Raw genomic sequence first — 18,931 nt, 5'->3', positions numbered from 1 at the left:
CTTAAACAAATGTTTTGCTTTGGTCTTCATGGAGGAGGATACTATAAACATCCCAAAGAGAGAGCAAAGTGCTAATGGGAGGAAAAGTTGTCCAATACTTTTTATCATGAGGGACAAAGTATTTAGACCATAAGATAAAGGGGAAGAATTAAGCCATTTGGCCTATTAAGTCTGGTGCATCATTCAATCATGGCTGATATGTTTCTCAACTTCCTGCTTCCTCCCTCTAGCCCTTGATCCCCTTACTAATCAAGAACCTATCTATCTCTGTCTGAAACACATGCAATGACTTGGCCTCCACAGCCTTATGCAGCAATGAGTTCCACAGATTCCCCACCCTCTGGCTGATGAAATTCCTCCTCATCTCAATTCTAAATGGTCGTCCCTTCTCTCTGAGGCTGTGCCCTCAGGTCCTGGTCTCTCCTACTAGTGGAAATATCTTCTCCATATCCACTCTAACAAGGCCTCTCATTATTCTGTAAGTTTCAATCAGGTCCCCCCTCGGCCTTCTGAACTCCATTGAGTACAGACCTAGAGTCCTCAAACGTTCCTCATATGACAAATCCTTCATCCCCAGGATAATTTTTGTAAACCTCCTCTGGACCCCTCACCCCCCCCCCCCCTCCCCACCCCCACCAATGCCAGCACATCCTTCCATGGATATGGGGCCCAAAACTGCTCGCAATATTCCACATGCAGTCTGACCAGAACCTTATACAGACTCAGCAGTACATCTCTACTCTAATATTCTAACCCTCTTGAAATGAATGGTAACATTGCATTTACCTTCCTGACTGCCAAATGAACTTGCATGTTATCCTTAAGCGAATCCTGAATTAGGACTCCTAAGTTCCTTTGTGCTTCAGATTTCTGAAGCCTTTCCCCATTTAGAAAATAATTTATGCCTCTATTCTTTCAACCAAAGTGCATGACCTCACACTTCCCCATCTGCCACTTCTTTGCGCACTCTCCTAATCTGTCCAAGTCTTTCTGTAGCCTCCCTGCTTCCTCAACACTATCTGTTCTTCCACCTCTCTTTGTGACATCTGCAAACTTATCGACAACACTCTCAGTTCCTTTGTCCAGATCGGTAAAGGTATAATGTGAATATCTGTGTCCCAACACTGACCCCTGCACAACTCCATTAGCCACCAGCTGTCACCCTGAAAATGACACCTTTATCCCCACTACCTGCCTTCTGCCAGTCAGCCAATCCTCTCTCTGCCAATAACTTGCCCCTAACACCATGGACTCTTATCTTATTTAACAGCCTCCTGTGAGTCACCTTGTCAAAGGCCTTCTGGAAATCCAACGAGATCATGTCCACTGGCTATCCTTTATCTAACTTGCTTGTTAACTTCTTAAATAATTCTAACAGATTTGTCAGGCATGACCTCTCTTTGACAAAACCACGCTGACTCAGCCCTATTTTACCATGCACTTCCAAGTACTCTGCAATCTCATCCTCAATACTGGACCCTAAAATCTTATCAATGACTGAGGTCAGGCGAATCGGCCTATAGTTTCCTGCCTCTCCTTCTGCCTCCTTCCCTTCTTAAACAAGTGTGTTACATTAGCCATTTTCCAGTCCTTTTGGACCCTCCCTGATTCCAGCCCCCACTAACTCCTTCAGAACTCTGGGGTGGTCCATCTGGTCTATCCACTTTCTGATCTTTCAGCTTCCCCAGCATTTTCTCCTTAATGATAGTCACTGCGCTCACCTCTAGCCCTGACTCTTTTGAAGTTCGAGTATGCTGCTGTTGTTTTCCACTGGGAAGATTAGTGCAACGTTGGTCCATCATTCCTTTGTTCCCCATTACGCCTTCACAAGCTTTGTTTTCAGTGATCCAATGTCTACTCTTGTCTCTCCCTTACCTTTTATATAGCTAAAAAAAAGCAATCTTCTTTAAAATTACTAACTTATTTAACTCATATTTCATCTCCTCCCCTGTTGTTTTTTTTTTAGTTAACCTCTGTCGTTATTTAAAGTATTCCCAATCCTTTAGCTTCCTGCTAACCTTCACCACATTGGCTGCTTCTTCTTTCACTGTTCTGCTGTCCCTGACATCCCTAGTCAGATTTTGTTGCCTCATCCTCCCCTTCAAATGTTTCTTCTTCCTGGGGATGAATTTCTGCTACCCCTCCTGAATTACCTCCAGAAATCCTTGCCATTGTTGCTCCTCCATTTTCCCTGCTGGGCTCCACTTCCAAACAACTGTGGCCAGCTCCTCCCTCAGGTTTTTGGAATTACGTTGACCGTTACATCTGATTCCATCTTCTCCCTCTTGGACTGCAGGGTGAATTCCCTCATATTATGGTCACTGTCCCGGAGAGAGTTCCTTCATCTTCAGCCCCCTCATCAAGTTTGTCTCAAGCTGTTCCAAAAAAAAATCCCGTAGACATTCCACAAATTCATTTTCTCACAATTAGATACCAACCTGATTTTCCAAGTCCACCTGTATATTGAACTCCCCCATGATGATTGTGATAGTCCCTTCCAATCTCCAGATTTATTTTCTTCCCCACATCCTGACTACTGCTAGGTGAACTAAACACAACTTCTTTTATGGTCTACTTTACTTTGTGGTTCCTCAACTCCACCCAGACAGATTCTACACCTCCTGACTCCATATCACTTCTTGTTACCAATTTAATTTTATTTCTTACTCACAAAGCAATTCTGCCCATCTACTGTCCTTTCAATAGGACATATATCCTTAGTTCCCAGCCTTGAACTTCTTCCAGCCACATCTCTGTCATACCCACAACATCATACCCACCAATTTCAATCTGCTACAAACTCATTTACCTTGTTTTGTGCATTTAAGTACAACACACTCAATCCTGTGTTGTTAGCCCCCTTCTGATCATTGTCCCCTTAACTGCTGTCCCTGAAGTTAGATTCCTGACCCTTTGAATACTCTCTGTCCTATTACCTATTCTGGTCACTTTAATAACCACTACTGAGCTCCCCCCTACCACCTTTTAAGTTTTTCCATCATTTTCTATGCAACTGAATCAGCCCCTTCCCCATTATTTGACAAACTAACAAGACTGAAGGTGGACAAATTGCCAGGATCTGATGGCCTTCATCCAAGATTTTTATAGGAAGATAATGCGACCGTAGTGAATGCATTAGTGAGCTCACTGGATTCAAGGACGGGTCCATCAATTGGAAAACCATGGATATGATGCCCATGTTAAAAGAAAAAGGGAAACAGAAAGCAGGAAACTATAGGCCAGTCAACCTAACGTCTTTTGTGGGGATAATGTTAGATTCCATAATAAAGGAAGAAAGGAAAGGACATTTAGAAAAGCTTAAACTAATCAAACAGAGCCAATGTATTTTTGTGAAAGGGAAATCATGCTGAACAAATTTTATAGTGATCTTTGATGCTATAACAAGCAGAGTTGATAAAGGGGAAATGGTAGACGTAGCATATTTGGATTTTCAGAAAATGTTCAATAAGGTGTCACAAAAAATGTTATTGCTCATGATATTGGAAATGTACTCACATGGATTGGGGATCAGTTAGCTTACAGAAGATAGTCTTTTTACCAAATGTACACAGTTTTAGTGAAGTTGTACCTGAAATACTGTGTACAGTTTTGATCCCCATATTTAAGAAAGAGGCTCTTAGTATGGGAGGCATTTCAAAGATATTTACTGGGCTGATCCTGGGATGAAAGTTTTGACTTATCCAGAACAGCTAAACAGGTTAGGCCTTTATTCAACAGAGTTTAGAAGAATTTTATTCATGCATAATAGATGCTGAGGGGGCTTGACAGGGTAAATGATGGAAAGATGTTTCCACCAGTGGGGGACATAGCTGCAGAATAAGGGGACACTCATTCAAAACTGAGATGCAATGTAATTTCTTCTCCTAGATGATAGTGAATGTCCAGAACTCTCAACCCAGGGATTTATGGAGACTAGATCACTGAGAGTAGTTAAAGATGAGATGAATAGATTTCTGAAATCTCTGGGAATTGAGAGCTATGAGACATGGGAACAACAGTGGAGTTAAGGCCCGGGGTAGATCAGCCATGATATTATAGAACAAGCTGAATGGCCTACTCCTGCTTTTGTTACAAGTCCAGAATCTCAGATATCTTCAGAGTTAAATTTTTATTAGAAATATTAGAAATCTCGATCTTAGAATATCTGTTAACTTTGTATGTTTCCCACTTAATCCAGTCATTATTTTCCCCTTCTTTATTTCACTTTTTGCTTCTGATTTGACCTTAAATTCACAGACTCAAATTTGAGCTCAGTCCTCGAGTTTTTTTTTGATCTTTCAGTTTGATTTACTAAAGGCTAACTCAGTTGCTGTTGCAGAGGAATCTCAATTATCTGAAGGACATGAGTGGGGAGTATTTTGTTCTGTTAATTGAATGCTGGATACTCAAATGCCGGATAAAATAGTTTAGCCAAGCATCGGGACTTTGCGATCTTGCTGGATAATCTGATATTCGGCTAATTGAATGCCGGATAATCAAGGTTCCTCTGTATTGTCTCTACAGATATTTCCTGATCTGCTGGGTATTTCCCACATATTTAGGTTATTCCTAGTTGCTTGCTTTGTTCCATTAATACCAAGATGTCTGTTTCCCTTTAGTATACTGCTACCAGTTTGTATCTTCAGAAACTTGTTATGGAAAGAAAATCAAAACCTGAATATACAAGAGATGGCCAATTCCATGAATTCAGACATAGGATGGGAAAGTGCTGTTGGAGTTGAAAAGAAGGATATTGGTCTGGGTGAGCAGGAAACAGCACCATTGAACACATAGTCAAGAAACAGCAAAGGGTGTAAGGATCTGTCTGCGGGCCTCCTGACAATCAGTGATGTACTCGTGAGATGAATAAATATGAAGAATGGGAAAGAATGCATCCAAGACCAAACAGTTATAATGGAACAATTTAATTTTCAGTTTGGCTGCAAGATGTTAATCACCTCAAGTTGTGAAGGTAATGAATTTCTGAAATATAGTTTTCTGAAACAATTAGAACCAACTTAAGATCAGGTCATATTGGATTTAGTAATGATTAACGAGCCAATGTGACAGTAAGGCAGTACTTTGCAAACACTAACACATGATAGAATTTGACAGTTTGAAAAGGGGAAACCAAAGTTTAAAACTGAACTAAAGCTGACTTTGAATGAAGGATAAGGTATAAGCTGTGCATTTAAAACTGGTTTGAGCTATTAACAGAAGAGCAGACTGACAGAGCAAAGTATTCATAGAAGTATTTAGTCATAGATTCATAGAGATGTACAGCATGGAAACAGACCCTTCCGTCCAACTCGTCCGTGCTGATCAAATATCCTAAACTAATCTAGTCCCATTTGCCAGCTTTTGACCCATATCCCTCCAAACCCTTCCTATTCATATATCCATCCAGATGCCTTTAAAATGTTGCAATTGTACCAACCTCCATCACTTCCTCTGGCAGCTTCTTCCAAACACGTACCACCTTCTGCGTGAAAAAGTTCCTCCTTAGGTCCCTTTTAAACTTTTCCCCTCTTATCCTAAACTTATGCCCTCTAGTTCTGGACTCCCTGACCACAGGGAAAAGACTTTGTCTATTTATCCTATCCATGCTCCTCTTGATTTTATCAACCTCTATAAGGTCACCCCTCAGCCTCCAATGTTCCATGGAAAACCGTCCCAACCTATTCAGCCTCTTCCTGTAGCTCAAACCCTCCAACTCTGGCAGCATCCTTGTAAATCTTTTCTGAACCCCTTCAAGTTTCACAACATCCTTCAGATAGGAGGAAAATGAGAATTGCATGCAATATTCCAACAGTGGCCTAACCAATGTTCCGGACAGCCGCAACATGACCTCCCAACCCCTGTACTCAATGTACTGACCAATAAATGTGAGCATAACACAAGCATTCTTCACTATCCTGTCTACCTATAACTCCACTTTCAAGGAACTATGAACCTGCACTCCAAGGTCTCTTTATTCAGCAACACTGTCCAAGACATTACCATTAAGTGTATAAGTGCTGCCCTGATTTGCTTTTCCAAAACACAGCACCTCACATTTATCTGAATTAAACTCCATCTGCCCCTCCTCAGCCCATTGGCCCATCTGGTCAAGATCCTGATGTAATCTGAGATAATCTTCTTCAATGTCACTACACCTCCAATTTTGGTGTCATCTGCAAACATATCTCCAATGTTCACATCCAAATCATTTATACAAATGACGAAAAGCGGTGGACCCAGCACCGATCCTTGTGACACTCCGCTGGTCACAGGCCTCCTGTCTGAAAGGTTAACCCTCCACCACCACCCTCTGTCTTCTACCTTTGAATGAGTACCACCTTTCTTAAATAGTGGCACCACATTAGCCAACCTCCAGTCTTCCAGCACTTCACCTGTGGCTATTGATGAACCAAATATTTCAACAAGGGGCCCAGCAATCATTTCCCTAGCTTCCCATAGAGTTTTAGGGTACATCTGATCAGGTTCTGGCAAATAATCCACCTTTATGTGTTTTAAGACATCCAGCGCCTCCATCTCTGTGGACACTTATCAAGACATCGCTACTTATTTCCCCACATTCTAGATCTTCTATATCCTTCTCCACAGTAAACACTGATGCAAACTAGTTGAAAGGAAAGTAAACATATTCTCCAAACAAGTATAAAGTAAAATCAGAGAACTGTGGCTAATGTTGTCTGGCAGTGCTGCCAGCCTATCAGATCTTTTGGTTATCAATGATTCATGCAAGTAATTCTCTACCGTGTGGAAGCAGGCCAGTCAGCCCATAACAACCTTCTGAACTGTGTCCCCATCAGACCCTTCCCTTGATCCTATTCCTGTAACCTTGCATTCCCCATGGCTAATCCATCTAACCCACACATCCCTGGACATTATTGGTAATTTAGCATGGTCAATTCTCCTAACCTACAGGTGCTTGGACTGTGGGAGGAAACCTACACAGACATGGGGAAAATGTGCAGAGTCCACACACAGCCACCCGAAGGTGAAATCAAACCCAGGTCTCTGGCACTGTGAGCCACTATACCATGCCAGATCAGATCTGATAATTGTCATCTCAACTTTCCTGGTCCATTGACCTCAACATGGAATATGTGCAATGGCAGAGTTAGAGTGAGGAAAGCCTTTGAGTTGGAGGTAGCAAAGATAAGGTGATGCCTCAAACCCTTCCATTAATCTTCTTTCTGCACTGCTCGCTGTCCTTTTAATGGTGGACATAGCACTGATTCATTCCAATATATCCCTGTGCTGGCTGAGTCCAGTGAGTGGTCTCTTTCAGAAAAGACTTGACCTCACCACCACCCATCCAGCATAGCCTCAAGATTGCTTCCCATTGACACTAGACTTTAGATTACTTCCAGTGTGGAAACAGGCCCTTCGGCCCAACAAGTCCACACCGACCCGCCGAAGCGTAACCCACCCATTCCCCTACGTTTACCCCTTTACCTAACACTACGGGCAATTTAGCATGGCCAATTCACCTGACCTGCACATCTTTGGACTGGGGGAGGAAACCGGAGCACCCGGAGGAAACCCACGCAGACACGGGGAGAATGTGCAAACTCCACATAGTCAGTCGCCTGAGTCGGGAATTGAACTCGGGTCTCTGGTGCTGTGAGGCAGCAGTGCTAACCACTGTGCCACCGTGCTTAGAATTCTTGGCCATCTTGTGTTGAGACTTCAAAGGCAAGTACAATACTACAGTCTGAAGGGTCATTCCTGGCTGGACGTTAAATATGGTGCAGGTGTGGTGGAAGCCATAAAGGTCCCTGCACTGATGAGCTCTTCTGCCTGAAACAAAAGCAGAAATTCCTGGAAGAATTCAACAGGTTTGGCTGCCTCTGTGGAGAGAAAGCAGAGCCAATGTTTCAGTCCAGTGGCCCTTCTTCAGAAGTGTTGGTAGCCAGGAAAAGACGGTATATATGAAGGTGGGGTGTAAGCAGAGATGGAGCCTATATAGAGACGGCAGCAGTTAGGGAGATAAAGAGATGGATGATAGCATTCTCCCTGAAACAAGAATGGGGACCATAGGTAGGTGACAAAGGGCTGGCTGACATGACAGGGCCTGGACATGACAGGGCCTGGAGTGTGAGGGTGTTTAAAGGACACAGAGGAAGGTGTTCAGGCTTGAAAATGACTGAACTCAGTATTGAGTGCAGAAGGCTGTAGAGTTCCCAAGGTGAAAATGAGGTGTAGTTTTTCCATCTTCACGGCAGCAAGCCTGAGGGAGAGATGTTGACCAGTGAACAGGGTGGTGTGTTAAAGTGGTATGCACCTGGAAGCTCAGGGTCATTTTTGCAACAGAATGTAAGTGTTCTGCAAAATGGTCACCCAGTCTGCGTATCATCTCCCCAGCGTAGACAAGACCACATTGTGAGCAGCAAGACCAAATTGAGTGACAAGTAGGTAAATCTCTGCTTCACTTGGAAGGTGTGTCTGGGACTTGGATAATGAGAAGGGAGGAAGTAAATGGGCAGGTGTTACACCTCCTGCAGTTGCAAGGGAAGATACTGTGGGGCTGTGGGGAGGTGTTGGGACTGGAGGAGGAGTGGACCAGGGTGTCCCAGAGGGAGCGGTCCCTGCAGCACACTGCCAAATAAGGGGAGGGAAATATGTGTCTGGTGGTGGTATCCTATTGGAGGCAGTGGAAATAGTGATTTATGATTCTTTGGATGTGGTTGCTGGTGGGGTGATAAGTGAGGACAGGACAAGGGTCATGCTGTGAGTGTTATGGAAGGGAGGGGAAGGGGATGAGGGCACAGGAACAGAAAATGGGTTGGGGATGGCTAAGGACCCTGTCAACTAAGGCGCTGGAGAATCCTTGGTTAAGGAAAAACTGTACACCTCAGAGACACCCCTCCACCCCAACGGAAAGCGGCACCATTGGACAGATGCACCAGAGATGAAGAAACTGGGAGAATGGAATGGAGTCCTCTCAGGAAGTAGGGTGAGAGGATGCATCATCTGGGTAACTTCTATCTCACTTGATACAGAACTTAACAAGTCATATGCTCATCATCACATTTGCATAATTAATGAGGTGAAAAGCAGAAGGTAGAAACATGGAAATAAGAGCAGAAGATGGCCATTCAACTCTGTGAGAGAAAAAAAAATCATCCTCATCTGTTTCAAATATACATCCATTATTTTTGAACTCTGACCCTGAGTTTTAGATTCACCCACAAGATGAAGCACCCTATCAACATCCACCCAGTCAAGTCTCCTTAACTGTTTCGATTAAGTCATTACTGATTCTTCCAAACTCCAGAGAAAGCAGGCCTAGCCCGTCCAGCCTTTCCTCATCAGGTAACCTGCTTATTCCTCCTCGTCCCAGTCCAAAATGGCCGACCGTATATCCTGAGACCTTGACCATTTTTTCTGGAACCTTCAGCCAAGGGAAAAATGACCCTAATCTGTTCAAATGTGTCAGAATTTAAATGTTTGTATATTTCATCAAAATAGCATGGGAAAACTTCCCCCAGGCAGTGGCAATGGAGTTGATACCATCAAACACGCTTGCGCACCACACTTTTACCACAAAAGGGAAAATGTTAGTTTAATGGATATAATGTTCTACAGGAGCCATAAGCCCACAGTCTGGCCCACCATTTGAGCTAAAAAGCCCTCCCAGATTGAGATATCAGAATGTCGGCACCCTGCTAATGAACTGAGAGTAATGGCACAATATCTGACTGATCACACACTGTCCAATAATAACATTGTTCCCACCCTGTAGCAGTTCAAGAACATACACTTAAATAAGTCTGAAACTATGAAGAGGGATGATACAGAGCTAGCTATGAAAACGCTGAAGGTGGTGGTTAACTGGGCCACATTAACCTCATTAATAAGGTGGCAGGTGGCAGGTGAAAGATGAATGGCTAGACTCAAGGTAAAAAAGAAACATTCTGAGAAATAGGAGAATAAATTGAGACTAACCTTTCGGTAAAATATTGTCTGGAGTTAACAAGGCTACATAGAAAGCTTGAGGTGTAGTTGGGATTAAAAACAAGATTATGAAGAAAAATATATTACAGAGCATATAAATACTAATGATGGGTAGGCTCTGTGTGAGAGATGGGGAGGGAATGTGCCAAAAAGAGACCTCTGTAAGAAAACTAATAAATTGCTAGACTATTTCAAATACCAGAGGAATGACTTTAAAGAAAATTCTCGAGAGAATTGATTGTTGTTAAACTGACTCTAATCAAGTACAAGCCTGTGTAGCTATCTTTGAAAAGTTGGAAATAAAACAAATGTTGTGACCACTATAAAAGTCCCTGAATGTATATGAACATAGGAATTAGGAATGGGAGTCGGTGTGCCCGTTCAGCAAGATCCTGGCTGATCTGATTACTCCATATTCCGGATCTCCCCTCCCCCATTCGCCCGCCCCGCGCCCCCGCCCCCCACCCCCACCCCCACACCCTCTAGCCTCTTGCATATCAATAATCTATCTCGCTCTACTTTAAAGTTATTCAATAAGGCATCTTGATGAGTATATAAATAGGTAGGGTTTAGAGGGATGTGGGTCAAGTGCTGGCTGAATTGGACCGCAGCATCTGTTTCTCTGCTGTACACCTCTATGATTTGATGTTTCTAAGATCTCAGCTTCCCTCACCTTTTGAAGAAGAGAGTTCCAAAGACTCATGAATCTGTTAAAAAAAAAAGTTATCTTCTTCCCTGGCTTAAATTGGCAAATAAGGTGCTGATAGGTGGCTTTCCTTTGAACTCAAACCAGTTTGAGATATGGACATTTCATGCAAGATGACATGGATAATACCAGAGGATAGAATACTATGGATCCAGAACAGAATGATAGGGCTTTGCAGTGCCATAGAATTTAATACTGTGATGGTAGTGATGATGCCCTCTTTGGTATTTTGCTAATGGCGGGGGTGGTGTTGGCAACTCTGGCCAATTGGGGCATTTAAATGGTTAGTTGGTGACCTCCTCATGCTCCTGCTAGAATTCCAGCATCAGCAGAAATTGGTCACACCACTTGGGGTGAAGCTGCCAAGGTGCCACCTTGAAGTCTGACACGACTTCCTTCCCATTCAGATACTTGTCCCTGACGGACCAGTACCCTTCCCCTACACCTCCCATAGTATTCCTGTCTCCTGTCTCACACACCCACACCTGGTCCTCTCCCCTTCCCTTTACTGGGGCTTGCCAAAGTGACCATAGCAGAGAATTTTAAAGTCCCTTGTTGAGATCATTGTTGAGGATGTCTTGCTGTGTCAGCAGCCGCCACCACGTCTCCTGGCATTTTTGGTCAAGAGCTGCTGGCCTTTTGATTGGCTAGCAGGTCTCATGATTGGGACTTCTTCCCCGATGGGGAACACAAGCCATGCCTTGAGCCAACAACCAACCAGTCTTAAGGTCAATTTGGAGTTTGCTGGGTAATCTGACGTACACTTGCCCCTGACATTTCAGTCAGGAAGCAGAATTGCCAATTCTTTTTAAAATTCATCCATTTATCTGAGCAATTATTAAGCTGCCATCTTGTCAAGCTTCTGGAGTACCAAGCATAGCCATGGGGTTAGAATGACAATGTCGCAGTGGATGCAGTTGTCCAAGATGGCATGGACATGAAAGGAGGCGAAAGGGATGACTTTTGACCTCTGAACCCTGAACAGGGAAGGACTATATTGGTTTTTGGGTTCATGATGAATACCTAAGTAGTCCTAAAGTTGTCAGATAATGTCATAGAGTTGATTGAAGGAATCTTTGCACAATGTTATAACAATCCGTGCCACTGTGCCACCGTGGGCAGCACGGTGGCACAGTGGTTAGCACTGCTGCCTCACAGCGCCAGAGACCCGGGTTCAATTCCCGCCTCAGGCGACTGAATGTGTAGAGTTTGCACGTTCTCCCCGTGTCTGCGTGGGTTTCCTCCGGGTGCTCCGGTTTCCTCCCACAGTCACAAAGATGTGCAGGTCAGGTGAATTGGCCATGCTAAATTGCACCTAGTGTTAGGTAAGGGGTAAATGTAGGGGTGGGTTGTGCTTTGGCGGGTCGGCGTGGACTTGTTGGGCTGAAGGGCCTGTTTCCACACTGTAATGTAATCTAGATCCTTTACTAACTTAATCGGCTCAAGCTGCTTAACCAGCAATTTGGCTGCCAGACATGAAGGAATTAATACTAATCTATTTGCCTTTTTTCAGTAGGCATGGTGGGGTCATTCCCAACAGCCCCAGCAAAGTAATAATGAGCAATTCAACACTGAATAGTAATATAATGAGATTTATGTAAATCATGGTGTTCCAGCTGATCACATGACTCTGATATCAGTAAGAGAGAAGACACCAGAGTCTTACGAAGACAGCTTAAAACTCTCAAAACTCGCTAAGGCCTTTGGGCGCAATGCACTAAAACTAGCCCAAAAATGGGAAATGAATGCCATCCGACAGAGTGCCACCCGCGAACAGTTGTACTTCCTGCATGAATGCCTCAGGAAACAGGTACTATCGAATTGTCTTCAATACAAACCTCCCCTTAACACCCCACTAGCCATAAGAATAGCAGGGCAAAACAGCCGCGGAATACTTAGAGAAATGATTAATGATGCCCACAACCGACTCCGTAAATACAACCGGGAACATTTGCATCAAAAATCTTTACTCAGTCATGCAACAGACCATGAATGGGTAGACACAGTACAACAAGTCATAGATATTAGACAGTGACAAGCACAGAAAATGAAAAAACTAGATCTGCAGAAAAAGCGAGATAAACTTACACAAAGTAACAACACTGACAACACAGAAGCACGGATAAAAAACATATCTGACTGAACCTTAACAGACACTGAGAAAGCCGTCTTAGTAAGAGGATTAAATTACAACTTCCAGGATGCGGACAAGAAAGATTTCTTAGCAGCATTAGAAACAACACTAAAAGACAACCAACTCACAGAACAAACCCAGCAAACCATCAGACAGACAGTCTCACCAACATTAAGCAGAAAAAAGGAAGGAAACACAAGAAAGGAAGACACGAGAAAGACTAACAAAAGATAAAAACATTGTTATCCTACCTGCAGACAAAGGACGCTTGACAGTCATTCTAAATTGAAGAGACTACATTGAGAAAGCGAACGCACTACCAACACTTATCAACAGGTGGCGATAGACCTGACCCCACAACCAGAGAACCAAACCGCAGCCCTACTCAAAAAACTTCAGAAATCTGGAGAAATAAATGAGACCGACTTCCAAAAAATGAAACCAGACGGATCCAACACACCACATTTCTACGGATTACCAAACATTCACAAACTAGGAGTCCCCCTCAGACCCATAGACTCACTACCTGGAACACCAACTTACAGACTGGCCAAGGAACTACACCAAAGACTAAAACACTTAGTAGAAGACTCACGCCACTCCATCCACTCTAACCAAGAATTCCTGAAGACCATCAAAGACAAGAAGATAGAAGAGGATGAAATAATGGTCTCCTTTGATGTAACAGCCCTGTTTACACAAATCAACATTAACCTGGTCAAGGAAAAGCTGACTACACTATTAGAAGACCCAAAGACACATACACCAAACACCACTACCTTCATCAACAAGAACAGTATCAGCAAGCTCGTGGACCTATGCCTTACCACACACTTCATCTTCAACAACAAAACCTACAGACAAACTAACAGAACACCCATTGGATCTCCTATATCAGGGTTCTTAGCAGAGGCAGTAATGCAGAGACTCGAACAAACAGCTCTGCTGACCATCCAACCCAAACTCTGGGTCCGCTACGTTGATGACACCTTTGTTATCCCTAAACGAAACAAATGAGAGGAAACCTTCAAGACCATCAATAATATCCTTACTGGCATAAACTTCACTAAAGAGGAGGAAAACAACAACAAACTGCCATTCCTAGATGTCACAGTCGAGCGAACAATCAATGGGGAACTTCAAACCAGTGTCTACAGGAAAATAACACATACGGACCAAATACTGAACTACAGAAATAATCATCCCAACATCCACAAATGAAGCTGCTTCAGAATGTTATTTCAATGATCCATCACACACTGCAGCACAGAGGAAAATCACCTATATAGGGATTCAAGAAGAATGGGTACCCAATGAACACAGTCCGCCAATTTCTCAGCAACAAACCCAAACAAGCAGACAGAACATGTCCAGAAACCCTAGCCACTCTCCCCTACATCAAAGACATCTTGAAAATGACTGCTAGACTACTCAGACCCCTTGGCATCATGGTAGCCCATAAACCCACCAACACACTAAAACAGCAGCTAATGAACTTGAAAGGCCCTATACAGACAACAAGCAAAACTAATGTCATTTACAAAATACCGTGCAAGGACTGTAACAAACACTACAATGGACAAACAGGCAGAAAACTAGCCACCAGGATACATGAACATCAACTAGCCTCAAAAAGATATGACCCTCTCTCACTAGTATCCTCGCATACGGATGAGGAAGGACACCACTTCGACTGGGACAACACATCCATCCTAGGACAAACCAAATAAAGACATGCACGAGAATTCCTAGAAGCACGGCATTCCAACTGGAACTCTATCAACAAACACATTGAGTTAGACTCCATCTACCACACCCTGAGAAAAGGAACAGGAAGTGATCTTACCACAGAAAATAGCATCACGGGAAATGACATCACCTATCTAAAGAAACCCAAACCTATAAATAGAAAGCAGGAATTTTCAGCATCACTTCGCCTGAGGCCCACTAAAGATGTTACCTAGTAGGGTAACGAAACGTCTGGAAATGAACCTTCCAGCTCAGCGAGCAAACATCCAATGGGACTAAATAATTTGGGATATCTGGTCAGCATAAACGAGTTGGAATGAAGGGTCTGTTTCCGTGCTCTATAGTTTTATGATTCAAAGACTATGCCCATATCTATGCCCTTGTCCCAACTATGACAATGCCCTTATTCCCGACTCCTCCGCCTCCACCGCATCTGTTCCCAGGATGACCAATTCCACCACAGAAAATCCCAGATAACTTTCTTCTTCAAAGACTGCACTTTCCCCTCCCACATGGTCGATGATGCCCTCCAGTGTATCTCCTCCACTTCCCGCATCTCCACCCTTGAACCCCAGCCCTCCAACCACAACAAGGACAGCGCCCCCCCCCGGTTTTCGCCTTCTACCCCACCAACCTCCATATACATCGCATCATCCTTCGCCACTTCTGCCACCTACAAACAGACCCCACCACTAGGGATATATTTCCCTCTACACCCCTATCAGCATTCCAGAGAGATTATTCCCTCCGCGACTCCCTTGCTAGATCCATGCCCTCCCCCCACCAGCCCTCACTCTACTCCCGGCAACTTCCCCTGCCACCGCAGGAAGTGCAAAACCTGCTCCCACACCTCCCTCCCTCAACCCCCTCCAAGGCACAAAAAGATCCTTCCACATACGACAAAAATTTACCTGTACTTCCACACACGTCATCTACTGTATCCATTGCTCCCGATGTGGTCTCCTCTACATCAGGGAGACAGGATGCAGATCTTTTCAAAGTACATCTCTGGGACACCTACATGAAGCGACCCCACTGCTCCATGGCTGAACACTTCAACCTGTAACATTCTTCCAAACTGTCCACTACTCCACCGACTTTAGTGTCAGCTGCACGAGCATCTGTTCTGTCCAGCCAGTAATTCCCATATCTCTTGCATTAGTTTATAAAAGCGCTGAGGAGTACTGTACTATCAGAATTGCTGCTGTTTGGATAGGCAGTGAATCAGATCTGCTAGTGTATAGTGATGCGGGAGATGCAGGGATGGGGGGGAGTGAGTTAGCTGTGCAGTTGGTTAGGTGGAGGAGAGGGTTTAAGTGCTGAGGGAGTAGCTGGATTGTGGTGGTGGGTGAGGGTTATATCTCAATTTGGGCAGTGGTTGGGTTCTGTTGGGTTAGTTGGGTTTGGTATGTAGTTGGTTCAGGGATTTTGTTTGAGTTGGGCTCTGCTGTTAATCACTATTAGCCATGCATGAAAGGGCGATGGTGCTACTGGTAATTACTTAAGTAAGCAACAGATGCAAGTCTCTGGTAGGTTGGTATCAGAAATGTTTTCGGAAGGGCTGGGCAGTCCAAATCTGCCCATTGGTAATTTCTTTCATATTTGTTTTGTTTTGAAGAATGAATGATTGGTTGGGAAGGGGCTGTGACCTAAGAATGGGATTGTATCAAAAATCACATATACCACTCCTGGAGAATGCCATCATCCACTTTTCCAAATTCTTTTTCAACATGACGGGGACTGAATGTAGGACAGCAGAGGTTAAGCAGGTGCTTTGTGCCTGCCATTTTGGGGTCATTGAAAACTGTGAAGCACCTGGAAAACCAGCCAGCTAATCTCTGGGCCATGACGGTAACACAGTGATGAGAATGTCACGGTCTCACTGATAGTGCAGACTAATTGAATTGTTTGTGATGAAGCAGAATGATACTGCCCAGAGATACTTGTGCTTATGTGCTGATAACCGCCTTACTCAGTAGCTTCACAGATGGGAGAGCAATCAATTGGAGCATCCATCAGATGAGCATCATTCACTCAGCACTACAGAACTCCAATTACGCTGCTATTAACAACCAAATCAGATAAGAAACTTCATGATTGAGAAATACAGTTGACTCTGTTTAATTGAAAGTTGTTTCACTCACATTATTGGCTCATTAATCATTTTAATGTCAAAAATGACTTTGCTTATTACTTAAAAAAAAGGCATATTTTGTCAAAGCTTCTCATCTTTCACACATTAGGCAAACTTGCTAGAATAGCAATTCATGGGGAAACCTACATTTACACTGCATAGGAATGAAAGAAGAGTAAATGACTCGGAATTGGGAGTGTGGGTCATGAGAATGGGTTTTGGACAATATTTAACAGCTGCTGCGAGGTGACCAGTTTTGTGGTGATGGTTTTGTGAGCCCCCCATCCATCACTGCATTGCTTTCATACTTTGGTTGCCAGCAGAGATCAGTAGAAGGTCTGCACCATGTTGAGAACATGGGCACAGTAAAGGCCCCACGGTAGACTCAGGCATTGAACACATCCCTGCAATTGCTGGGCACAGGTCTGAGGCGTCAGGCAGTCACGTTGTGTTTTGCTTCTGCTGTTGAGTGGGCACTTTCGCTGCTGCACAAGACCTCAATCTACAGACACCTGAGAAGCACCTTCCATTAAAGTTGGAAGTCTGAGGCTGGCTTGGCTTGGCAACACATCTACATTTTCTCACTAAGATCAGAAAGCCCATGCAATGCTGACTTTCTACTGATGCAGCAGAACAATTGCTGGGATAATTACAACATTTGGATCTGTTCTACACTGCTAAGATCTGAATCCCTTTCATCTCAACACATGATACAGCCTTGAAAAAAGAGCTGGAGCTCTATTTAACCATAATAATATATTCATATGAATTTGTGTCCATCTCAATTCATTTTAACTTTGAATGAGCTGAGATCTCACTGTACAAGGGCAGCTCTATGAGTGATGAAGCTCTTAAAGGAATTTAGCTACCACATGCTACAAAAAGCATTGACTTTTATTAACATTTTCCACTTTTTTTTAATTTCAGAGACTTTTAAAATTTTTTCAGGTAAAACGAACAGTATTTGAAATAATTCCAATATGAGCAGGATGGGATATACAGACTGGCTCAGAACCATACCACTTTACAAACTATTGTTCTTGGAGACAATATCCTAACCACTTTTTAAATGATGTTGAGACTGTTCCCTTTCAATTTCCAGATTGAGCAAAACAGCTCCTTTTCTGAATCAAGAAATGGGCATTTCTGGATTTTGATTGGACGTTTGAACTCCCAAATTCAAAATGAAAATGACAGTCAAGTGGAAACCAAACAATTTGGTGCACAGTTGAAACTATCTTGACTTCAGTTAAATATCTTCACTTTGGTTGCCAGGAAGATGCTCAGGACAAATTCCCCAGCTCAACAGCAGGAGAGAGTCACTACATGAATCTAACATTAACTGCTATTAAAAACCCCGCACAGGATACCTTGATTTTAAAAGCTATGTTTGAACTCATACCAGTAAGGCCAGGAGTAAAGAAATTAAATTTATTTCACATAAAAGAGCATATGCTTTACCAAGGGAAAATATCCAATTTAGAATCATATAATTCCTACAGAGCAGAAAGAGGCCATTTGAGTCCACATCAGCTCCTTAAAGAGCGTCCCAAATATCCCTGTAACCCTGCATTACTCAAGGCTAATCCACCTGGCCCACATATCCCTGAACATTATGGGTAATTTAGAATGTCCAATCCACCAAGCCTGCACATCCTTAGACACTAGAGACAATTTAGCACGGCCAATCCACCTAATCCGCACATCCCTAGACACTACGGACAATTTAGCATGACCAATCCACCTGACCTTCACATTCCTAGACACCACAGACAACTTAGCATAGCTGAATTGAACTAACCTGCTCATCTATGGACTGTGGGAGAAACCTTGGAGCACCTGGAAACACAGGGAGAATGTACCAACTCCACACAGGCAATCTCCAAAAGCTGAAATCAAACCCGGGTCCCTGGTGCTGGGAGGCAGCAGTGCCAACCACTGAGCCACCATACCACGCTAAATTAGTTCAATCTGTAGCAAAAGAAGGGAGTCAACAATACTTGGTACTTTCTAGATGCATTCATATACTGTCTTTCACAACCTGAGGACTTCCTAAAGCACTTTATGGTCAATGAAACCTTTGACATTAAATGCAGTCACTGTTTTAATGTAGGAAATGTACTAACCAATCTGTCCTTGTCTAACAATGTGATGGCCTGATTTTCTTTTAGAGATGATGTTTGAGGGTAAATGACTAGCATACTGGATATAACTCTCCTGATTTTCTTGTACTGGTGCCATT

At 43.4% G+C, this 18,931-nt stretch overlaps 1 pseudogene; it reads left to right on the top strand.

Annotated features, from left to right (window-relative positions):
- The first annotated feature begins 12,296 nt into the window (after positions 1–12,296).
- LOC148141821 (uncharacterized) lies at positions 12,297–13,866 on the top strand (annotated as a pseudogene).
- The last annotated feature ends 5,065 nt before the right edge of the window (positions 13,867–18,931 follow it).

The sequence above is a fragment of the Chiloscyllium plagiosum genome, unplaced genomic scaffold, assembly GCF_037043375.1.
Source record: "Chiloscyllium plagiosum isolate Xiang-an unplaced genomic scaffold, Cpla_swu_hap1 HiC_scaffold_32, whole genome shotgun sequence".
NCBI classification, from domain to species: Eukaryota; Metazoa; Chordata; class Chondrichthyes; order Orectolobiformes; family Hemiscylliidae; genus Chiloscyllium; species Chiloscyllium plagiosum.
The sequence above is the reverse complement of the archived record's forward strand: the minus strand, read 5'-3'. Positions and strand labels throughout refer to the sequence as shown.